Genomic DNA, 26299 nt, shown 5'->3' on the forward strand with positions numbered 1-26299 from the left:
GGCTCATCCCTCCCTCACTCCCTCCCTCCCTCTCTCTCTCTGTGATCGTGCGACAACCAAACACAATGCCTCGGCTCGGACATTCCTTCCCTCCTCTCCTCCCACTTTTTCCCTCCCTCCCTCCTCTTCCTCCTCACTCCACCCCTCCTCCTCCTTCTTCTGCTTCTTCTGCTCCCACTCACTTTGACAGGAAACTCCCCCCTGTGGATATCTGTACAGGAGGAGTGAGTTTTCTCATGCTGCTCCTCTGCATGTTTCCTTCAGAATCAAACACAACTTGACTTATACAACACATTAACTTTATTCTGAAAAACTAAATGTGCACAAGTATCAGTTTTGGGAAAGTTCGGCTTTGTTAAAATTTTAAAGTAAAGACACTTAATGATATAGAAGATATTTTCTTTGTCAGTTTTATTTAAATGAACATCAAATTGTAGTGGATCAAATGACACCAACTTCATTCAGTGAGAAAACTAGACTTAGTGGCATGACTTCAGAGAGGACTGCTGCACTCTAGTGGCCAAAATTGGGAACAACAAGTAATTTCTTCCTTTTTTTAATACAAAAATACACAAGACTCACAGATTTGCTGTCACAACTCATACATATTCAAATGAGTCTCAGATTGACTTTGTGCCTGAAAATCAGATTTTCCTACAGGACGGGGGAAAACTAAAGAAGGGCCCACTGGTTTTGCGGCATGCAAAGAGCCGACATGTTTAATGCATTTACACAAACACACATCCATCATATACATTAGTCTCCGTATGGTCGGACACCAGTGCAGCAGCAAGACTGTGTGTGGGAGCCAGTGAAAGAAAACCCCCCAAAAGTTCTCCACGTGAGTTTGGTCTTATTTACTTTGAGTTTTTGTAGAGAAAGCAATATACAAACCTTTTGTTTTTGTGAGTTAACATATCTACTACGAATACTAATCTTCGTGTAAATCTAATGTCACTGTTTAAGCCAGGAAATTTTTTCTTAAAAAGAAAAAAAAAGTCTTAAAAACTTCCTTTAATCCACTCAGTAACTTTCAATATAAACAAACAGTGTGTAAGGCTGAGGTTTGGATCTGAGGAAATCTTTTGATTCCTACATGGACCAGGAAGTCATTTCAGCTTTTATCGGTTGAAACCTCTACTGAAGTTAGCTGGTGTTTTTGTGATTGTCAGCCAATCATACAGTATATATGTAAATATGTTGCCATAAATGTGATCTGTATTTTATTGTGAGTTTTTTGTGAGTTTTATGTTGGGACTACAGATGGAAATTAGCCCTAGTGGCTAAATCTGGTACAACCATCTCTTCTCTATTTTAAAAGTGATTAATGGTATTGTACACTGTCCTGTATTAATAAACTATTTAAAAAAAATAAAATAAAAAAAATTAATAAAATAAAATAAATATTTTCCTTTAAGTCGTTTCTGATTTGACGTCTCTGTCTGGATGGGGGATGTATATATTGCTGTGTTGCAGTGGGGTAAAGGGAGTACTGGTTGTGGATTGGAGGGTATTTGTGCATGTGTGTGTATGGGTGGGAGGGGTGGGGGTCAAAGTGTAATGTTGCTGTTGTAAATATTGTGCATATATTTGTCTTACCTTTATTATAGGTCTCATTGCCATGCTCCTTCTGGCAGGGCGACTGCCAACGGAAATTAGCCTTTTGGCTATAATTGGGTGCATTTACATTTTATCTTTTTAAAATTTTCATTAATGTACACGGTCCCTCTCGAACAAATAAAGCAAAAAGAAAGAAAAGAAAAGAAAGGATGGAAGATGCTACGATTCTGCGTAGGTTCAGTCCCCAACTCATGAAAACTTTCAAAAAGTTAATGAGATGAGATCTATATGATGTTCCCAGTCTTTGCCATGGATGTCACATTTGAGGGCGACATCACACTCAGATACAAAATAAGTCGAGAGTTTTTGTGGAAAGTTCGGGTCTGTTCAGGGTCAGGATTAAGGGAATATGTTGAGTCACCCTAACAACTTGGCTTAACTACCTACACTCAGTGGTTACCGATGTTCTGGGTGAGAAAAGTAAACACAGAGAGAAGGTTCAGAGGTGGTTAGTCTAAATATCGAGGAGATGTCCTTTGGTGCAAGTCACAAGTCCGACATGGGTTCTGATTGTTCCAACATTGGCATCCGAACATGAAAAGCGCATCTGACTACGAGATCCATTTATCTAAGAGTTGTAGAGTCCTCCTTGGTCAGATCACCTTCCATCTACAAACCTGTCCTGTCTCAATTCTCAGTGCAATCGTTCTGGATTGTTGTTCTGTGACGAGTCCTAGAGGATTGTCCATTAAACCCAAATTCCACCAAAACCCTCATACAGAACTTTCTCTTTTGTAATTTTCTCTCCTTTGCTTTTTTCCCCTTTCATTCCTCAGCAACATGTCGGCCAACTTGTCTGAACATCTGTGCTTGTTCTCTGTGACGGGCTCTGAGGTGTTCTTTGCCTACGCTGCCGTCTACGTCCTCTTCCTCCCTCTCTTTGTCATCGTCCTCTACACAGGATATCAAAGATGGAGGCGCCATCAACAATCCGCTTCACAAACGAGCCACGCCGACGTCGTCACCTACCACATGGTGGCGCTGGAGCTCATCGGCCTGATCGGATGCGTCTGCTACTGCTTCGGTGCCTTTCTGACCGATTACACGATGACGATATCCGGGCGGTATATTTTCTCCGGCATCTTACCTGGTCAGAGTCTCTTTCATTGCCTGACCTGTGTGGAGCGCTACCTGGCCGTTGTTCATCCCGTCACCTACCTGAGCCTGAGGCGGCCGGGCGGAGTCAGGCTCAGGAATGTCAGCATTGGGTGCGTTTGGTTGGTGTGTTTTGGGTGGTTGGGGTTCACGTACCTGTACCTCCCTTCTTTCCCCACAGCGCCATTCTTCGCCATCTACATCGTCTGTTTGCTGGTCAGCTCCGTCTGCAGCGTCTCCGTCCTCCGCGCCCTCACCCATCCGGGGCCGGGGGAGGGGAGCGGCCACAGAGTCGACCAATCAAAGCAGAGGGCGTTTCACACCATCGCGGCCATCACGGCAGCGCTGGTGTTCAGGTTTTTCGGGATGATACTTTGCCTGATCGTGTTCCGGAACTTGCTGACGAGAGGAGTGACGTCCTGTGTGCTGCCCAAGTTAATGTTCTGGTTCACTTTGCCCAGCAGTCTGGTCTTGCCTCTGCTCTACTTACACCGAAGAGGAAAACTGGGGTGTTTCAAATTTGCACGACACTCTAGTTGAGTTGTTGGTGGCACTAGAGGAGAAGTTAGAAGGTCATCTCTGATCTGGGTCCAGCCTCAGTCTGTACAGGTGGTGACTTGGCTGCTAACGCCCTTAAACATCGCTAAAATCCACGTCAAAAAGAAAAAAAGTCTTAGTTTTTAAGTGATAATCTGGCGTATGGTCTAACGCAGTGGTTCTCAGACTTTTTTTTTTACATCAAGGACCCCTAAATTGACACAAATTAAAACCACGGACCCCCATTGGACAAAGGCAAACACCAGAAATACACAAATATTTGTTCTGAGACTGAAGAACATTAGGTTTTTTTTATAGGAATTATGAATTTTTGGAAATGTTGTAGAGACATTTCTGGAAAAACCTGGTACAATTTCTCCAAAAAAGTTTTTAAAAATTCTAGAAGAAACTGTTAAAAATTTCTTCGATTTTTTTTTTTTACAAAAATCTGGAAAAAGTGGGAAAATTTATTTAAAAAATAATAATAATTCAGATTATCAAGTTTGCCGACCACAAACTTCTCTCTAGTTGTAGCGACTTCAGCACAGACAGCCAGATTGCAAAATACAGCTGTCTATGGAGCCACAAGCCGACCGCCCTCAGAAAAGCCACTCGTAGCCACAAATAATGCTCAAAACAGCACCAAACTTCAGCAACAGTACAAATAGAGTCCCGGCCCATAATACGAGGCATCAGACACCTGCTAGTTTTGCTTAGTTTGTATTTACGATGAAGATTTAAGATGAAAACAGAACTCACCCACTCTCTTCCAGCCTCTGTCGGTATACTTGATCTCTGAAGGGGGGGTTCGACTTGGTCTCGGTTAGACCATGGGTTAAACTTACACCGGAATATCGCTTTAAGGGCTTGTGTGATTTATCATGGTTGAAATTTAGAAGTCTTCGAAGTTTTATTATTACAGTTAAATGATGTATATGTTAAATATTTAAACCTCTGAATCAGGGCAGTACTCGTCATTTATTTCATTGTTTATATTATTCATTCATAAACTTGTTTTATTGTTGTGTTTTATTATTATTATTTATATGGTTTCGTGTGATTTTATTTAAAGGAAAACAAAAAAAAAGTGTTTGTTCTTTTCTCTTGTTTCATGATTTACCAGCTTGTTGTTATAGTGTCGTGTTTCTGGACCTTGTGGTTTGAACCTGTAGCTCCAATAAAAGCAGGTTCAGTACATTGCCTTGTGTTAACAGTTTCTGTTTGTCTCTGCGTTTCCAATAAACAAACAGATGATCCAGTGATCCTTGCATTGCAAATTTACATTTCCCATCATTAGTAACATGAATCATGCGGACGTTTCTGTATCCGAGTCATGGAAGCAGAACCTGAACCCGGAGGACATTTGCCTACCGGGACTTAAGGTAAACGATATCGGTGCATTAATAAGATACCTTGAGTATTTTTGTGACATGCAAACAGAAAGCCCACACACCGACTGCCGTCCTTCCTCATGCACGCAAAAACACAATTAAAACAAACGAACAAAATTCGCAGACACCCTAGAATGCGTCATCATTAGAGCCTTTATCTGGAGTCAGTGGTCGGAGCTCAGCAGTCGAGTCCTGAGACGGAAAGAAGCGCAGCTGGAAAAGGTGAGAGTCTGTTTTAAAGTTACTTTGATCTTTGTTGTGTCTTTGATTTGGTTAATTAAATCTTAATCTTACACTTCATCACCACTGAGACGTTTAGTTTAGTTTTTAGCCATGTTCATGTTCTTCAAGGGATAGTTCACCCAAAATTGAAATTTCACTCATTATCTACTCACCCTCATGTGGACTAAGGGCTGGGAGAAGTTTCAGAGTCCTCCGTAGCTTCTCTGAGTTACAGGGGGTCTCGGCGTAGCAGTGCATGTCCATATAACGGTTGCAAATGGATACCAACTGTCTTCGTAACAAAAAGACACACCAAAAAACATCCAAATACCTCCATGCTGCTCGTATGTAATGTCCATCTTGTATTGAAGCCCCGAAATGCAAAATTGTTCAGAGAAAAATTAAATAAGTCTATATTTCAAGCTTGTTTGTAGCGGAAGCTCCTCTTCCCGGTTCGTCAAATTTGGACGAACCAGGGTCTGTCCTCTTCCCAGTTCGTCCAAATACGACGAACCGGGAAGAGGAGCTTCGAGAAGCTTCCGCTACAAAACAAGCTTGAAATACAAGACGGACATTACATACGAGCAGCATGGAGGTATTTGGATGTTTTTTGGTGTGTCTTTTTGTTACGAAGACAGTTGGTATCCATTTGCAACCGTTATATGGACATGCACTGCTACGCCGAGACCCCCTGTAACTCAGAGAAGCCACGGAGGACTCTGAAACTTCTCCCAGCACCTTAGTCTACATGAGGGTGAGTAGATAATGAGTGCAATTTCAATTCTGGACTATCCCTTTAACTGTTTAGGACTGAATGTATTTCTGAGGTTCTAACGTTTTCATGCGTCTCGTGTCACTTTATCCTGGTTCTCTCTCTTCTTTCTCCTTCTTCCTTCAGCCATGTTTGCCAACTTGTCCTCTGCCAACGCCTCCCTCCCTCACCTCTCCTCTAATTCCTCGCTCCTCCGTCCTTCCTCGGGTCTCTGCTCTAACTTCAGATCGACCTTCTTAATCTTCACCAGCTTCTCTGTCAGCAACATCCTCCTCCTCCTCCCTCTCTGCCTCCTCGTCCTCGGCCTCGGGCTCCAGCGGTGGAGGAAACGGCACTCGGCCTCTCGGGCCGCCGCGACGACGAGCCACTCCGACGTTTTCACCTACCACGTGGTCGCCATGGAGATGATCGCCATCTCGGGATGTTTCCTCTACTGTCTTGGCGTCTTTGTGTATGTGAGGTTGCTGGTGTCGGTGGGTATGACCTTCTTCTCCGTCACCTCGAAGGGACAGGTGTTTTTCCACATCCTCACCTGCGTGGAGCGCTACCTGGCCGTCGTTCATCCAATCACGTACATGGGCCTGAGGAACAGGGGCGGAGTCAGGATCAGGAACATCGCCATTGGGTGCACTTGGCTGCTTTTCCTCGGGTCGTTCGTTCTGACCACATTGGTCAGTTTCACCATGGTCCTTGATGTCTTACTCAATGTTTTCTCCATCGTCGTCGTCTCGTTCTGCAGCCTCTCCGTCCTCCGCAGTCTGATTCGTCCGGGGCCGGGCGACGGGGGCAACGACCGGGAACGGCTGGTCCGATCAAAGATAAGGGCATTTTACACCATCGTCGCCATCATGGCAACTCTGTTGTTCAGGCTCGGGGGACATCTGATGGTTCTCGTGGTTTACTCCTCGCCGGCAGTGAGTGAGCACATCAGGTGTGGGGTTCTGCTGTCGGGGGTCTGGTTCTGTCTGCCCAGCAGTCTGGTTCTGCCTCTGCTGTTTCTGCACAGAGCGGGAAAACTCAAGTGTTGTAAGAACAGCACTGACCCAGGACCAGCGTCAGAGTAGAGCATCCTACACTAGACCTGATCTTGATGAATGTAGTCATTTCTACAAGTTCTAAAAAACGTTTGTGGTCCTGTTGATTCTCTTTCACCCCTAGTTGTCCTCTTTTTATTTCTGGGTAAACATAAGGACAATCAGTAAAACATTGAATATTTAAACAAATCTGACCTGGTAGAGACGGCAGCTCAGAAAAATTGGAAACTCACAGCTTGGACTGTGACATAATGACGATTAAACAAGGAGCTCCTCATCCAGAAACATGATTTGCCATCAACTCCCAAAATAGCCTCCAATTCAATTCATCAGAATTGGTACAAATGTAAGAAAAGTATCAATTCTGGTACAAATGTTGGTACCAATTATGGTACAATAGACAATGAAATGTTGGATTCTTAACAACAGATTTTGGTTGGAGGTGGATGTGGTTGATTGGTTGGTTGGTTGGTGCTCAAATCCAATATTGATTAATTGAAATTGTGACATTTAGAAGACATTGGGTTTTATCAGAATTTTATATTTTGCAAAATCATTGACATTAGATGTTTTTGGTTCTTTAACAACACAACGTCAAACTAGCCAAACATCGACATAAACAATGTCTTCTTCTACATCACAGCTCCTGACACCAGATAACAGAATAAGAAACAAAATTTTTCTAAAATATCTTACCTATCGGAAACACAGCCTTGTAAACTTCAGGGACAATTTATTAAATGATAAACTGTGTTAGCAAAACAATCACTGATGTAACCCAGAGCAGCCTGAAAACAACAGAAAACTAGAAATATTAAGGATCATTTTTACCCAAATTTAACCATTTGAGACAAGACGAATGTTTTGTATACAGAGTGGTTGGATATTAAACTAACAAATGAGGCATAAAGACTGACAGGTGCTCTGGTCTTAATGACACCAAATGATTTGAATAAGCACCGGTTTTGAGTTACAGCTCATTTGAATGCACTCGGATGGAGTCAAGAAGAATCGACAGTGTGAATTCGTCTCCACAATTATACGAAGAATTTCAGCAACGTATTTTAATGAATTGTAACGGCAGTGGTAGATTTTTGAGGAACTGTATAGAAAAATGCTTCAGATTTCATTTGTATATCGTGTTTAGTTGCATGTGTGGACAGGTATGACATATAAGCACAAGGATTTTTACAATACATGTAAGTGTCCTGATATATAGTGTAATTTTACTTGTATGGCTTTCAAAGATTAAATAAATCAAATCATTCTCAGTTGTATTTGTTGGTGCAGCAGTCTGTGCGTTGTTCTCAGGTTGAGCAAGACCGTGGAGCTCATGTCGCTAAGTTGACAAGAGTGTGAGTGTGAAGATGCAAATATAAAGCGGTGGACGTGGCTCGTTGACTTTACATTCTAGTCAATGAGCCGCGTCCACTGCTTATATAAGATGCAAAAAAAAGATTATTGTCAACATGTATCTTAAAAGGATGATGTGGAAGACTCACAATCCAGACACACAAAGGAATTGACGATCAGAAACTACACGGCAGAAGTATGTATCATATTTTTGATTTGATGATTAAGACGAAAACATTTAAAATATTGAATTCCTCAAATATGGTCCTTTTAAAAAAAAAAAAAGTTTTATTGAAAGTCATGTTAAAGAAATACAGTTGTAGAAACAAACATTAAATTTTAAATTGTAGCTAATATCATCTTTATGGATTAAAAAGTCTAGCTTGTTGGCTGATGTTACAAAAAAATATTTAAGTAGTAGAAATGAATGAATAAACAGTTATATATATAAATTATTAATAAAAGTTAAATACATTCTAATAACAAAAGTGATAAAAATGAAAGTTCTGTGTTTTTCTGTTGATTTATTTCTATTCATCACAAAAGAGGAAAAGAACATTTCCAAAAATATTTTCAAAAAGCATTGTAACGATTGAAAACTGCTTTTTTGACATAATAGAAATACATTCTAGCAATGAAAACATATTTTTCTGTATTTTGTATTAGGGAAGTCAATCAATTGTGATAATCACGAATAATTTAATACATGTTCATAGTCAATCATGTATAATCACAAATGTATTCATTCAAACTGTGTCATAAAGGAACATTTTGGAATATTTTAGTAATGAACAAATATGTTTTCCTTATGTAAATGCAACTTTATTATACATGAACTGAACACAATGAACAATTATGAACAATTACATGCTTACATTTTCTTAATGTGAAGGATGAAAAAAGCAGTCGCTCAACTCGTAGCCTTGATGTAGAAAATATATATATAATTTATAAAAAAAAGGACCGACGTTTCGACCTCACATAGGTCTTCCTCAGGTACATTTTCTTAATGAAAATTGATCTTTCTGTGTGTTCACATTGGTTTATTTCTACTTCAATAAATCAACTTTATTTATCAATTTAATTAATTGAAAGTTCACACAGACATTAATACTGTAAAATTATTGAATTTTTGTAATTAAAATGTGATTTTTATATTACATATTATATATTATTATGTATTTATTTGTGCTGATGTCACCCACAAAGATGACAGTCAGGTTATTTTCAGCCTTGTGAGCTGCGTTTTCCACTTGTTGATCTTTATTTCTCTCCTTTTCCAACAGTGATGTCGTCCAACTCTTCATCGTCTTCCTCCTCCTCCTCCTCCTCCTCCTCTAACTCTTCCCTTACCTCTCCTCCCTCCTCTCCCTCTCTCATCTATTCTCAACTGCGCAACTGTCTCCTCTCACCGATGGGTTTGATCGGCTATACCCTCATCACCATCGTCATCATCCTCTTATTCCTCCCTCTCTGCGTCTTCGTCCTCTACCACGGCGTCCGACGCCACCGCTCCGGTGCGACCACGACGAGCCACTCTGACTTCTTCACCTTCCACATGGTCGCCCTGGAGCTGCTCAACGGCTTCGGGTCCGTCCTCTTCTGCTGTGCCCTCCGCGCCGGTCTCTCAGACGTCTCCTTGTGGATCTGTATGTTCATCTTCTCTCTTCACATGTCGGGACAGATGATGCTCCACGTCCTGACCTGTGTGGAGCGCTACCTGGCCGTCGTCCATCCCGTCACCTACCTCGGCCTGAGGAACACCGTCGGTATCCGGGTCAGAAACGTGGCCTTAGTCTGTGTTTGGCTGCTCAGCATTGCAGGGACCGGCGTCTTGTACCAGTCCAACAGCATCGTCATCTCCATTCTCTCCTGTACTTTCTTACTCTCAAACATAACCATCATCTCTTTCTGCAGTATCTCCATCCTGCGTGTCCTGAGGCGTTCAGGGCCAGCAGGAGAGGGGGTGGGCAGACGGCGGGTTGACCAGTCAAAGCTGAGGGCGTTCTATACCATTATGGCCATTCTGGGAGTGCTGCTGTTTCAGTTGACAGGAAATACAGTAGTCAGTGTTTTCCACGCTTTAGGAGTTGGGGGGGAGGATGAGGGATGTGTTATGACTCTGGCGACCTTCTGTTTCTCTCTGCCCAGCAGTGCGGCGCAGCCTCTGCTCTATCTCCACCGAGCTGGGAAACTGGTGTGTTGTAAGACAAAACGCGGTGAGTCAGGAGGAGAAAATAGAGCAACACACTCATGATTACAATAATAATGATTATAAAAATGTATCTTTGTCTTTACAGTCAACAGATGTGGAAATTTACTTTAGTTAAAAAACAGACTTTCTGTAAAGATTTTGAAGTAAAGTAGTTTGTTGTACTCGGACTACAAAAGTCTGAGCGACCCATTCTGGGGTTAAGTCCTTCATGAGATATTGTATAAGATGTATTTGCATATGCACTGTATGTATGACATAAACATGCTAATGATGGTAGCCTAGGCTCAGTTGTTCAAAGGTAATCTGATCGGATTTTGGATAATTGATTGGATTCAAATCTTCAAAATTGTGTCAAAACTAAATTTGAGATCAGATTAGATCATTTGATCCAATCTTGGTTTTAATCTGAATCAAACCCTCAATTTGTGTTTTTCAGAACTTCTTAGTATCGGGAAAACTTTAATCCAAACAAAATCGTAGGATTATTCTTATCCCAGCAGTTTCAGGAACAAAATGTGATTTAAATTAAATTTACACAAACAAAGTGCGGCAGCTATAAGCTTTGCTTCAGCCACAACCCTTTTCGACCAGCTATATAGTACTTGTTACTACCTTGAATTTGTTTTTTGTTTGTTTTGTAGAAATTTTGATGCTGTGATTGAAATAAACACATTCATTCATTCAGATGACTGTCGAAGGTCACGCCCAGATTTCTAACGGTTGAACTGAGCTTTGAAGACAAAGTGCCAAAGCCATCCGTCACAGTATCCCCAAACACAAGACATTCAGTTTTTTCATCATTTAACGAAGAAAAAATTTGGGCCAACCACTGCTTAATATCAGCAACACAATCAAACAAACAACATTGTGCACTGTAACTATTTATCTTGACTGGCAGATAGATTTGTAAGTCGTCTGCATAACAGCGAAAAGAAAGGTTGTGCCTGGCTATAATTGACCAAAGTGGTAACATACAACTAGAATCGGTATTTCCTGAAGGAAATACGTGTGAATGCTGAAAGCCATTGCTGAACCATGCTGAATAAGTTGACTTAGACATGCGGAATGACACACAAACATGTCCAAGGCAGGAATTGAACCCACGACTTCAGGACTGGTAACCTGATCTGTGGCCATATGGTTAGTGTAACCATATGGCCACAGAGGACCTGAGTTACAACGAGCTTTATACTATGAGGAATCAAGGACTGTCCAATGACAGCTGAATAGTTGGAATGAAAAGTCAAGCAATGATGTGACATGACTGAGGCAGGAATCAAACCCATGACCTCATGATCACTAAACCTTTACTCTGCTGCTTCGCCACAGAGAGCACACACATAAGCATGTTGTCATTGATTGTAATGTGATGATGTGCTGCAAACGGTGGCACTAGCAATTAATGAGTCTCTTAACGAACACCTGTAACGAATTAAAGGTGGTGGAGGAGAGCAGAATTCAACATAACAACAAGATTGCCCAGCTTGGATTCAAACCAGTGATCTTGGGGTTGGCAAGTGGCCACCTTACCCACTGGACTACAGACAGAGCTGTGAAGAAAAGAGGTTGAGACTTTGATGAATGTGAGATTTTTCAATGATGCTTAAAAAAGATAGCCTCGTAAACCAGCCTCTCGCGGAAATGCATTTCATTTCATTTCTCGGGAGAGTCTGGCCTCATCCCCCCTGCAAGCGTTTGGGGTGGGCGGGAGCTGGTTGGGAGTAGTAGCAAAGGCGGTTTAATATCTTTGGTAGTAGCGTTGACAGACAACCCCATTCAGCCAATCAGCAAGTTGGTGTAGTGACGGGGCTTTGCACCAGTCGGCCAATCAACGTGCTGTGTCATTCACAGCGGGCGACGCTGATTGGCTCGGCCTTCTGAGGGTTTCAGTCCAAACGCTTAGAATGGGGATGAGGCCAGACTCTCCCTCGGAATGAAATGAAATGCACTTCCGCGAGAGGCTGGTTTACGAGGCTATAAAAAATAGAGAAAAGAGTAGAAATGAGCCACAACAAGTAAGTAGAGGACTTTGTTGTGACTTGTGACTATTTTTTGATGAAATCAAACAAAGTATAGTGCCCATTCCAGTGAATTACAAAGTTGAGCTCCTTCTACTATGCTGTGAAAAAAAAATGCATTGGGGTAAATGGCAGAGAGAGAGCACCCAGGCTGCATTTAAAAAATATTTTAAATTATTAGATTAATTATGTTCATTTTGTCTTCTCAAATATATTAGTTATATTTTTCTTGTGTTCAGACAATTGAAATCAAGAGTGATGTTACCTGCTTGACAGTTTCGACTGTGACTCCAGTCTTCCTCAGAAGCATCATCCGACGTGTCATCCGATGACGCTTCTGAGGAAGACTGGAGTCTGGAGTCACAGTCGAAACTGTCAAGCAGGTAACATCACTCTTGATTTCAATTGTCTGAACACAAGAAAAATATAACTAATATTTTAAATTATTCTCTGATTCTCTGTGCATTTTTGATGGCATTGTGAGACAGAAGACAAGTGTGGCTACAAACTGTTTCCAAAATCATGAGTGTAGAGTGTCATTTGTAGCTTTGCTGGCAGTTTCAGAAGAAAAGTTCCAGTCGCTTTTTTGGATCTCCTGCACTCTACGATGATGTCACCCACTCTGACCCAACCCCATACACACTCATTGAAACGTGTGAAATTTGTCAGAAATCCTCATGTGCTTTTAAAGGATTTATCTCAAAAACGGTACAAGCTATGAAAAAGTTGTACACAGGTTGAATACTTTAGAAGTTTGTCTACAACTCAGAATTTGAATGAAGTCTGTAGCAGAAAGTATGCTGAAGCTTTAGAGGCTGAAAGAAGTAAGAAGATTTGAAGAGTTTCAAGACTGTTCCAATGCATTCTCTATGGGCCAAAAAAAATCAGAAATAGTTGAATATTGCAAAAAGTATGAATATTTGAAAAGAGAAAAGTCATTCCGTTAATGTCCAGAAAAAGCTGCACGATTTGATGTATGAATTGTTGAAATAGCACAAAGTATGAAGGACTAGTTAGAGACCAAAAAAGGGAAGAAGAACTCGGAATAAGTATAAAGAAAATGGCCGAACAGAAGAACAATGAAAAGAGGATAGGGCCAAGAATATAGCCTACTGTATATTTGTTTTTGTTTTTCTTTATTTAAACAGCTAGACCAAATAAGAGAAGGTCATTGGAAATATTAGGGGCTTCAAAATCCGGATCATTTTGAACCAGATTAAACCTTTTGGAAAAAGTGGGCCCTGTTTCTGTGTCTTTGCTTTGTGTTTTTTTTTTTACTTCAGCTCTGAAATTGTTCATATACATGTGGCTCAGTACACGTTGAAGCATCGGCCACGTTGGCTGTGACAAGCAAGCAGGTGTCCTTAATGACAACAGCTCATTTGCATACGCAGCAGTTTCTGTTGACATTGTCATTTAAATCCTGACTGTTCATTTTAATGGAGAATTTACATTTTCGTGTTTGTGTTTGTGAGACATTTATCACCTGTCACTGTTGGTGGTTGTTTTGACTTATATTAAAATCTCATATCCAACCTTCACATAACAAAGTCTGTGTGTGTTATTACGAAAAAATAGAGGGGAGGGTGAGTGCTGCAGAGGCCACAGGAAAAAAAAAAGAGTATGAAAATGTAGAGTGGCTCAAGGTGCTCTTCAAGGGAAAAATAATCGAAATAAATTGAGAAAAGACTGGCTGTCTGTGGAAGGATGGTGGCGCAGTCAAAAAAAGAGCTCCCGAGGCACTCTCGAGGTGTAGCAGAGATTTTTAATGAATAAAAAAGGACCCAACACGTTTCAACGCTGTCTTCATCAGGGGTGTCCGTGTGTGTTATTGTTTGAATTTAAGGTGGATTTTACATTGTTGGACGGTAAATTGGTGTTTAAATCACTAAACTCATTTAAGGCTGGTCCTGAGGTCCTGATGCTGCTGTCGCCAAGTCTATGAGTCCTCAGACGTACATTTGGATTGTGGAAAAATTAATTTGACTAATGCTTTACATTACCTCCAGTCATCTTTCCGCCACATAGAGGAACACACACTCTACGCAAACGCACACACAAACAAGTGGGTTTGTTTGGAGATAACACTGTTGGTTTAACGACTTTGGACTCACAGTGGAAAGACGACGATCGGACTCAACAGCTCCAGGAGAGGTGAGCGGCTCCTGATGAACTTTTATGTGTTTAGTAATCCATGTATTGTATCTAAGAGACATTGCACTTTATCATTCTGTTGGTAATTGTCTTTTAAAATGTTTCCTCGAACAGGAAGTACTGAACTTTTAAACCGTCGGGATCTGAACGTTTATTTTGAACGATTTTTGTAAAGAACAAATTTTAAGATGTAAATCAAATCCGTCTTTTCACTTCAACCTAGTATTTTAACGTGATGTGTTTTAATTTTAGTCAGTTTGTTTGTCTCCTGTGTTAAACTCTAATCAATTTTATTAATTCATCACAAGAAGTTGATCTTGTGTTGATCAGTGTGACTCCATCAGAAGGGGAACTATGCAAGTCCAATTGCGCTTTTGGTGTTTTTGCTAACCATAACGTTATATATCATTTATGATGTTACATTGTGTATATCTGTGTAGTCTTATCTGTCAGATATATAGCAGAGTTCCTCTTTAACTGAGGTCAGGACCCAGATGTCGGGTTTTACTTGCGTCCGACATTTTGTAAGATGTCGACTCGATCTTGTCGACATCTTACAGTTGGCATTAAAAGTCCTGTCATTGGACAGTAGAACCCGACACACCGGGTCACCCAGTGAGCAAAGCTGTGCAGCGTCTTGAGTTTGTGAATAATTTACTTTTTGACTTTTTCTCATTTATCATTACTCAGATATGTTGACCAACTTCCCTTCGTCCTGGAATCTCTCGCTCCATCCTCCCGCCTCCTCACCCAACTCCTCCTCCCATCCCATCTACGACTGCTTTGCGACCGATGTCGGCTTTCAGGGCTTCCTCATCCTGGTCTGCGTCTACTTCCTCCTCTTCCTCCCTCTCAGCATCTTCATCGTCTACCTGGGGCTGCAGCGATGGCGCACGCAGAACGCCGCCCCTGCTCCGATGGACATCTTCACCTACAACCTCATCGTCATGGAGATGATAGGCGTTTTGGGCTGCTGCCTCTACGTTTTCAGTGACACACCTCTGATGACGTTGGTAGGGGTTTATGTTTCCAACATCGTCCCACCTGGACAGATGTCGCTTCACACACTCACCTGCCTGGAGCGCTACATAGCCGTCGTGCATCCGGTTCTCTACCTGAGTTTGAGGAAGGCCACTGCCGTCACAAACAGCAGCATTGCGTTGGTTTGGGTTGCATCCTTGGGATGGGTGGGGATACTAGCTCTGTACAGCCCTGGTTTTCCAATAATCCCTTTTTCCGTCTTCATGGCCCTCTCCCTCATTGTCGTCTCTTTCTTCAGCTTCTTTGTTCTCTACACACTGATTCAACCGGGGCCGGGGGAAAGGGGCGGGGACAGGGAGAGGGTGGACCAATCAAAGAGGAGGGCGGTCCACACCATCACAGTCATAACTGGAGTTCTGTTGCTGAGGTTGGCTGGGCAGATGGTTTGTAATTTGATTTTCTTGTTGGAGGTGCTGAGCGCCAGGGGATCGTGTATAGTTCTTATATGCGGGTCATTCTTCTGCGTGCCCAGTAGTTACATCCTGCCGCTGCTCTTTCTACACCGAGCAGGAAAACTGACGTGTTTCACACAACGCTGACATTGGTCAAGGAGAGTAAACTTAATAATCAACACCAAGACAGACAGGAGGTTATCGTGTATGATTTATTAATATATAAGTTTATTACTGCAAATTTTCTTCATCTAATGTAAACTGTATAAGAAAACAAGGCTCATCATGTCATTTTTTTAAACAATGACATGATGAGCCTTTTTTTAACAAGAAAAGAAGAAAAGAAAAGAAAGGAAAAAACTAATTGTTATTTCAATTGTTTTACAATTATAAAACAAATCATACATTCTTTTACACTATAATTTATAATTATTATGTAATCATTATATAATTATATAATTTATATAAAGGAGGATGGATGAGGGATGTGTTATGACTCTGGCGACCTTCTGTTTCTCTCTGCCCAGCAGTGCGGCGCAGCCTCTGCTCTATCTCCACAGAGCTGGCAAACTGGTGTATTGTAAGACAAAACGATGTGAGTCAGGAGGAGAAAATAGAGCAACACACTCATGATTATAACAATAATGATAATAACTAGAAAATTTCCTCTGGGAAATTTTGAGAGGGCCACGGGAGCTATGGCCGGTTTTGCCGGTTTTGCTGCACCTGTATCAGTCTGATTTATCGTGTGTGTGTTTACAAACATTCTAACGAGCGCCAGGTGGATTGTTTATAAACCTTAACGAGCTCTGGCCTGAGAATCAGACGTTACCACGGCAACTGGTGGTCGGAGGGGCCGTTTGGCGCACATTGTGCAGCCACGCTTTCGCACACGTAGTTTACCACCACCGATGTGGTATGAATGAAAGCGTCTTTGGGTCATTGAAAGGCGCTATGGGAATGGCTAGTGGCTACGTCATCACATTCTAAAACATCACTTCCGTGTCCAATCGCAGGATATTCAGTATAGAAACAACAGGCAGAGCCGGGTGAAAAACACCGCGGGAGCTTTCATTTATGAATAAATAAACATATATATTCATGTATATGAATCCAATGCACAATATAGCACAAATATATATATATATATATATATATATTTATTTATTTTTTTACCGTAAAAAAAAAAAAAAAGAGAGAGATGAACGTAACGTGGGACGAAAGTAACAAAGCGATTTTCTCCGAGCACATATGTCTAACTTTGTCAGCATGTACATCATGTATAACCTAACAGAAAAAAATCTTGAGGTTACGTCTGACTTTGACCGAGTTACATTCAAGAACCAGCTGTTTTCAATGACTGAAAGTGAATTCACTCTGTGATTTATTTCGATCGATCAGCTGTGTTTACCGTTTCAGGTGTCATAGATGGTTAGACAGATTAATTAGTCCAACACATCCTAAAGTTTGACTTGTCAGAGTTTTTCAGTAGAGAAGCAGCAGGTTGTCACTGTGGGGATGAAGGAAACAGCTGTAAAGTTAACCTCGTCCCTCTCTTTTATACAGTCTATGGTCCCTCTGTACATTAATGAGCCTTTCTGTCACCGTGCCTTACCGCGGTCACACTGTGTGTTACAGGTTAATTAAAACACACAACGTAAACAATGCGACCGTATACATGTGAAAATACTACCGGAGGAGGCAGTGAACCAGTGGATCTCGGTGGTCCAGTCACGGAAGTAAACGTTAGTTAGCTAGTAGCTAGCGCTAAACGTTACCTCATATAACGTCTCTATGTAACTTATAAATGTGTGTGTGCGTGTGTGTGTGTGTGTGTGTGTGCGTGCGTGTGTGTGCGTGTTTTGGGGGGACAGCAATGAAGAACATGCATTGCTGTATACGTTCACAGCAGGAGTTGGACACGGAAGTGACTCCTGACGTCACACTAGCCATTCCCATATAAATTGAATGAATAATAATTTTAAAAAAAAGACCAATTTTCTGCCTCTGTACTGGTCTCGCAAAAGGCTTACTGTGACAAAAACGGTAACTCCTATCAGAACAAAACACAGATCAACGGTGCTGTAAGGACTTCCTGAAAAATTTGGTACGATTTGGTGTTTCTACAGTAAATATTTTGGAGACGCTGACAATTTTAAAACATCGGTCCGTTCTGCTTCTCTCAGAAAATCTTTGTATTGGAGTCAATGAGGAGCAGAGACAGACGTGGCCGCATTTAGAGGCTGATAATTTAAATTCTGTAAGTCTCTGTGATATTTTGAGCACATGGTGAGAGACAGAACAAGTTTGTCTACAATTTTCTGAAAAAATTATGCGTGTAGAGTGTAAATTGTGGCCGGGCCGAGTGTGAAAAGAGAAAAAATCTGGAGTTTTTCTGGGCTTTCTCCCACTCTTACTGATGATGTCACACACTCTGACACAAACATTCCGTGCAATAGGCTACACACCCATTATAATCTCATAATTTCTCCAAAAATGATCATGGTCAAAAACTATATGACCTATCAAAACGTGGAGTAATACGCCAATACACAAGACTTGTGTCTACTGTTTAAAGTTCAAATGGAGTCTCTAGGTGAAAGTATGCCTGAGCAGTAGACTTTTGTAAAACTCCAATGATTGTTCTTTTCGCTCTTTTTTTTTCGCCCGTCCCATTGACTTCAATGCAAAATTTTACGCAGTTCGCGAACTGTTGAGAAAAGTAATAGCACACCGATCCCGATCAAACCGCACGTTTTGATATATAATTTGTCAAAATTTGTCCGGAAGATGAAGAATAAAAATATTATGGAAGAAAAAATCCATATTTGCCCCGGGCACTGGTCCTTGCAGCTATTTCATAGCTGTAGGGGCCAGTGCCCGGTGCGCTTGCCCCGTGGCCCTAATTATAAAATGTATGTTTGACTTTACAGAAATTTACTTTAGTTAAAAAACAGACTTTCTGTAAAGGTTTTGATCTTAGCAGTTGTACTCCGCTTAAAAGTCTGAGCGACCCATTCTGGGGTTAAGTCCTTCATGAGATATTGTATAAGATGTATTTGCATACTGTATGTATGACATAAACATGCTAATGATCGTAGCCTGGGCTCAGTTGTTCAAAGGTAATCTGATCGGATTTTGGATAATTGATTGGATTTAGATCAGAGAAGATCATGTGATCCAATCTTGGTTTTAATCTGAATCTCAGTTCGTGTTTTTCAGAACTTCTTAGTAGGATCGGGAAAACTTTGATCCAAAAGAATCGTAGGATTATTCTGATCCCAGCAGTTTCAGGAACATTCAGGAACAAAATGTGATTTAAATTAAATTTACACTGGTCAACTAAACAACATTTTTTAATGTAGTATATGTACATTTATTGATTTATATTTTGCACCTTATTTTTAAACAAAGATAATGTTTGATTATTCCTCAAATGAAGAACTTTTCCCCAACTACTGGATAATTAAACAAGATTTAAAATTTGAAGTTTGAATTTGAAACACATGGAAACATCTTCACAGTGTATTTGACTAAGTAGCCTAAATGTAAATGTAAACGTAAATGTACTTTATTTATAAAGCCCTTTACAACAATTCTTTCTGTGTACCAAAGTGCTTTACAGCAGGTAATAAAAAAGAAGAATAAATAAAAACAATAAAAAAACAGTGAAAGCAATTAATTTAAAATAAGATAAATTAAAGCAGAAGTGAGTGATATATTTGTGTTAATATAAGTCTTAAATAGTTATATCTTCCGACAGCAATCACTTACATAGAGTGTTTGGACCGAAACACGGGTCTCTCAGTCCCTCTGCTCTGCTCTGAGCCGAGGAGAAAACATTTATCGTATCCTACAGTTTTTATCCAATGAGGAGAGAGAACGGCATGCAGGGCTGTGTGTGCAGCCAAGGGACGCCGTGAATGTGGTGACGTAGGGACGAGGACTGTTATGGTGCGTTCAAGGAAACTCGTATTTTTCCGACCGTGAAGTTGTACCAGTTCGATCTGGTACGAGTTCACCGGTCGGAAGTTACGAGTGGCCGTTATAGTGACTTTCACAGGTAAAACAGGTCGGAAAAACATGAGTGGGTTGCCTGGAACGCTACAAAGTCGTAAGTTGTGACTTGAAGCTGTAATTTCCGATTTCAAAAGCCGGCCTGGAACGCAGCATTAGCGAAAACGACCGGATCACTCACTTCTGCTTTAAGATAAGAGTGTCATCACGCTACTGGGCATTAAAAGCCATCCTAAATAAACAGGTTTTTAGCCTAGATTTGAAGAGGCCCAGGTCAGAAATAAGACGCATGCAGGGAGCTTATTCCAGAGCCTGGGAGCAGCAACAGAAAAGGATCAGTCACCCCAGTGTTTGTATTTTGACCTGGACACTTCCAGCAAAAGTTGGTTAGTTGACCTCAGAGCTCTACCAGGATTTTGGACAGTTAAAAGCTCAGATAAATACGATGGGGTGAGGCCATTAAGAGCTTTAAAACACACTAAAAGTTTAAAATCAATTCTATAAAAGACAGGAAGCCAATGAAGGGATGATGTGCACATGTCTGTTAGTGTTGGTTAAAAGACGGGCAGCAGCGTTTTGCACAAGTTGAAGGCAACTAAGAGAAGACTGGGAGACGCCAACATCAAGTGCATTGCAGTAGTGTAATCTTGAACTGATTAGAGCATGGATGGCTTTCTCAAAGTCGTGACGGCTTAAAAACATTTTAACTTTGGCCAGAAGACGTAACTGGAAAAAAACTAGTCCTGACAACATTGCTGATTTGTTTGTCAAATTTCAGATGACTGTCGAAGGTTACTCCCAGATTTCTGATGGTTGAACTGAGCTTTGAAGACAGGGTGCCAAAGCCAGTCATCACAGTATCCCCAAACACAAGACATTCAGTTTTTTCATCATTTAACGAAGAAAAAATTTGGGCCAACCACTGCTTAATATCAGCAACACAATCAAACAAACAACATTGTGCGCTGTTACTATTTGGCTTCACTGGCAGATAGATTTGTAAGTCGTCTGCATAACAGTGAAAAGAAAGGTTGTGCTATAATTGACCCAAGTGGTAACTTGTACAATGAAAAGAGGTTAGGGCCAAGAATATAGCCTACTGTATATTTGTTTATTTCTTTATTTAAAGCAGATATCAGCTTCACGGCCGTTTCGGCTAATGCTGCGTTCAAGGCAGGCTTTTGAAACCGTAAGTTACAGCTTCAAGTCACAACTACGACTTGGTAGCGTTCCAGGTAACCCGTAGCTCGTGTTTTTACCATCCTGTTGTCTGTGAAAGTTCCCTATAACGGCCACTCGTAACTTCCGACCCGTGAACTCGTACCAGATCGAACTGGTATGACTTCACAGGAAGGAAAAACACAAAGTACGAGTTTCTTTGAACGCACCATGAGTTAGCAGCCCCCGCCCTTGTCAGGCATCAATTGGTCCTCGTGCTACGTCACCACATTCACGCGCATCCCTTGGCTGCACACACAGCCCTTCATGCCGTTCTCTCTCCTCATTGGATAACACTTGTATCCCACAAGGAAAATTTTCTCCTCGGGTTACAGCAGAGCAGAGTGACGGAGAGACTCGTGTTTAGGCTGAAATACTTCATGTAAGTGATTGCTGACGGAAAATAGGACTATTTAGGACTTATATTAACAAAAACATTCCACTGATATCTGCTTTAAACAGCCAGACCAAATAAAATAAGGTCATTGGAAATATTAGGGGCTTCAAAATCCGGATCATTTTGATCCAGATAAAACCTTTTGAACATGTGGGCCCTGTTTCTGTGTCTTTGCTTGTGTGTTTTTTACTTCAGCTCTGAAATTGTTCATATTCATGTTTAGTTCCTCCAGCTACATGTGGCTCAGTTCTCGTTGAAGCATCGGCCATGTTGGCTGTGACGAGCGAGCAGGTGTCCTTAATGACAACAGCTCATTTGCATACGCAGCAGTTTCTGTTGACATTGTCATTTAAATCCTGACTGTTCATTTTAATGGATAATTTACATTTTCGTGTTTGTGTTTGTGAGAAATTTATCACCTGTCACTGTTGGTGTTTATTTTGGCTTAAATTAAAATCTCATATCAAACCTTCACATAACAAGAGTCCGTGTTTGATATTGTTTGAATTTAAGGTGGATTTTACATTGTTGGACGGTAAATTGGTGTGTAAATCACTAAACTCTTTTAAGGCTGGTCCTGGGGTCCTGATGCTGCTGTCGTCAAGTCTATGAGTCCTCAGACGTACATTTGGATTGTGGAAAAATTCATTTGACTAATGCTTTACATTACCTCCAGTCATCTTTCCGCCACATAAAGGAACACACTATGCAAACGCATACACACACAAGTGGGTTTGTTTGGAGATAACACTGTTGGTTTAACGACTTTGGACTCACAGTGGAAAGATGACGATTGGACTTGACAGCTCCAGGACAGGTGAGCGGCTCCTGATGAACTTTTATGTGTGTGATTTTTGTAAAGAACAAATTTTAAGATGTAAATCAAATCCGTCTTTTCACTTCAACCTAGTATTTTAACGTGATGTGTTTTAATTTTAGTCAGTTTGTTTGTCTCCTGTGTTAAACTCTAATCAATTTTATTAATTCATCACAAGAAGTTGATCTTGTGTTGATCAGTGTGACTCCATCAGAAGGGGAACTATGCAAGTCCAATTGCGCTTTTGGTGTTTTTGCTAACCATAACGTTATATATCATTTATGATGTTACATTGTGTATATCTGTGTAGTCTTATCTGTCAGATATATAGCAGAGTTCCTCTTTAACTGAGGTCAGGACCCAGATGTCGGGTTTTACTTGCGTCCTACATTTTGTAAGATGTCGACTCGATCTTGTCGACTTGTAACAGAATCAGCTGTCGTTGGTTTTCAAATGGTGAAATGAAAGTTGGCATTAAAAGTCCTGTCATTGGACAGTAGAACCCGACACACCGGGTCACCCAGTGAGCAAAGCTGTGCAGCGTCTTGAGTTTGTGAATAATTTACTTTTTGACTTTTTCTCATTTATCATCACTCAGATATGTTGACCAACTTCCCTTCGTCCTGGAATCTCTCGCTCCATCCTCCCGCCTCCTCACCCAACTCCTCCTCCCATCTCACCTACGACTGCTTTGCGACCGATGTCGGCTTTCAGGGCTTCCTCATCCTGGTCTGCGTCTACTTCCTCCTCTTCCTCCCTCTCAGCATCTTCATCGTCTACCTGGGGCTGCAGCGATGGCGCACACAGAACGCCGCCCCTGCTCCGATGGACGTCCTCACCTACAACCTCATCGTCATGGAGATGATAGGCGTTTTGGGCGGCTGCCTCTACGTTTTCAGTGACACACCTCTGGTGACGTTGGTAGGGGTTTATGTTTCCAACATCGTCCCACCTGGACAGATGTCGCTTCACATACTCACCTGCCTGGAGCGCTACATTGCCGTCGTGCATCCGGTTCTCTACCTGAGTTTGAGGAAGGCCACTGCCGTCAGAAACGCCATCATTGCGTTGGCTTGGGTTGCATCCTTGGGATGGGTGGGGATAATAGCTCTGTACCGCCCTGGTTTTCCAACAATCCTTTTTTCCATCTTCATGGCCCTCTCCCTCATTGTCGTCTCTATCTTCAGCTTCTTTGTTCTCTACACACTGATTCAACCGGGGCCGGGGGAAAGGGGCAGGGACAGGGAGAGGGTGGACCAATCAAAGAGGAGGGCGGTCCACACCATCACAGTCATAACTGGAGTTCTGTTGCTGAGGTTGTCTGGGCAGATGGTTTGTAATTTGATTGTCTTGTTGGAGGTGCTGAGCGCCAGGGGATCGTGTATAGCTCTTATATGCGTGACATTCTTCGGCGTGCCCAGTAGTTACATCCTGCCGCTGCTCTTTCTACACCGAGCAGGAAAACTGACGTGTTTCACACAACGCTGACATTGGTCAAGGAGAGTAAACTTAATAATCAACACAAAATCATACATTCTTTTACAAATATAAAATATAATTTATAATTATTATATAATCATATAATTATATAATTTATGTAAAAATAATTTCAATAAATGTTAGGTTATTAACTGAAAGAGATCCAAACAGAGTCATTGTGTTTGAGATAAAACAGAAGTCTGATTGAATAACATTTTATAAATATTCTTCTTTGATAATATTAATTAATCAAATCTTAAGAAAAATTGCAGATATTGTTGAACTATTGGTCTGTCTGCTGGTTATAACAACAAGGAAGAAGAGGACAAACAGGTGCTTCATGACTTCATGGTTTGAATAAGCACCAGTTTAAAGTTACAACTCATTTGAATCTTTTTTAAAAGGCCTGTGGTTTCATTACACAACATGATGATTCTATGTACATGACAATTTTAAAATGTTATATTTGCACATTTTAAAAATTTACATCCATAGTTCTGGGAGAAAAAGGGGGTGAACCTTTGCTCAAAATAGACACTTTTTCATTAACATTCACAAATAACTTCAGTAACAAGTAAAAAATGGTAAAAAATGTTTAAAAAAAAGAAAGAAAAAAAAAGAAGAAAAAAAAAGGAGACTATTTTACAAGCAAACAACACTTGGACAATATTACCCAAAAATATTAAAAAAAAAATAAGTAATAGTTTTGTAAATTTTACTTAAATGTCAAATGTAAATGTTATATTTCTGCAGGAGAATGTTTCCTTGTGATTGATACGTTATGTGACATATGTAGATATTAAAAAATAATGTGTTAGAGCTGCATTTATTTTATTTAGTTTTGGACTTTTTTCTTTTTTGTGACGAATCAGATCTGTGGGTCTGAAGAAAATATGTATTTTTATATTGATATTTAAATTATGTCTATACATCATGAAAATCTGGATCATGTTTTTTTTTTTTTTAAGTCATTTTGATTTTCAATTTTGATTTATGATTCAACAAATCATTGTGGCTGTAACATAAATGTAAGTAAGTAAAATATATAAATGAAAGATTACTAAGTTGTGATTTAAAACGTGAGTTGTGATGTTGCAATATTGTAATCCATGTGGTTTAATATTATGGAATATATATGTGTGTGTGTGTGTGTGTGTGTGTGTGTGTGTGTGTGTGTGTGTGTGTGTGTGTGTGTGTGTGTGTGTGTGAATAAAGACTCTCAGATGTGTTTGTGTGTCACACTCTGATATGAAAATGAAATGATGCATTTGAGGAACAAAGAATAAACTATCAGACTTGTGTCATTAACAATTTGTCCCACTGATGTGTCCTCGAGCAAGGCAGTGTTTGTGGACAAATGTCAAAATCATCTCCAATCAGATCCACTGCTGCTCTGGCAATGTCGCACGATCCACTTCACCAGACTTATGTAATATGGAATAGCTTTTGAAGGCCACTCAATCAGATCACAGCACTGCAGATCACTGTTGGGTTTATAAAAATGAATGGGTTCATGGGTTAAATTTAAATGAGGCTGCAGTGTACACAGGTGCTCTAAGCTGATTTGACTAAGAGTCTGATTTAGAACTCATTTGACTGTCAGATACAGTATATTTATAAGTTATGGAGATTTTATGACGTAGCTGAAAATTGAGACGTGTTGGATTCTATATGAAAACAACGATCTGGGTTCAATTTAATGATCCACTGGTAAAAGATGCTGCGTTGTAGGCCCGGTGGCCTGTGTCCAGCCTGTTGAAGTGTCGTTGAGCATAGCACTTTTACCACCGCCACCACCACCATCACTGACCTGCTGCAGACAACCCTGAACACTGAGGAAATTTGCCTTCAATACCCATCAGTTTTTCTATGCAAAAAAAACAGTTCTGGCCAGTTCAAAAGTCCCAATCACACAAACATAAACACAAACACATGAAACATGCACACACACACACACACACACACACACACACACACACACACACACTATATAATATCGGACCACACACCAGCGCTCATCAGTCTGGTTCTGGAGACACAGGACAAGGTTGGTTCCTTCAATACGATAGTAATAATAATTCATTATACATTGAAATTAAGAATTTGATAAATCTTGCTTTTCCATGTGCAAATGATTGTTTTTTGTTGTTGTTGTTTTTTTTAATAAATGTTATTCATTTACGACGGAGTATTAGGATAAAGTCGTAAATTTACGACTTTATTCTCGTAATGTTATGACTTTTTTCTCGTAGGAAATGTATGACTTTATTCTCGTAACTTTACGACTTTATTCTTGTAAATTTATGACTTTATTCTCGAAGATATGTTTTTTTTTCTCTCAATGTGGCACTAATACTCCATGGTATTCATTTGATATTGTTGAATATATTGTGGCTGCTGGTTTTTTAAAGCTGCTTTTATAAGGTGACTGATTTATTTATATTTAATTTAATATATCAATTATATTCTTATTGTTTGTTTGTTTTAAATCAGAATTTCTTCTTATAGAATCATTATTATTATTAGT

The 26299-nt window shown here is 40.5% G+C and overlaps 1 protein-coding gene across 1 annotated transcript in view; it reads left to right on the top strand.

The window, feature by feature from the left end:
• The window catches only part of cnpy3 (canopy FGF signaling regulator 3), a 480052-nt gene that overhangs the window by 226257 nt on the left and 227496 nt on the right, over positions 1-26299 (top strand). The gene's annotated exons all lie outside the window — the stretch shown is intronic.

Source organism: Trachurus trachurus (assembly GCF_905171665.1).
Source record: "Trachurus trachurus genome assembly, chromosome: 18".
NCBI classification, from domain to species: Eukaryota; Metazoa; Chordata; class Actinopteri; order Carangiformes; family Carangidae; genus Trachurus; species Trachurus trachurus.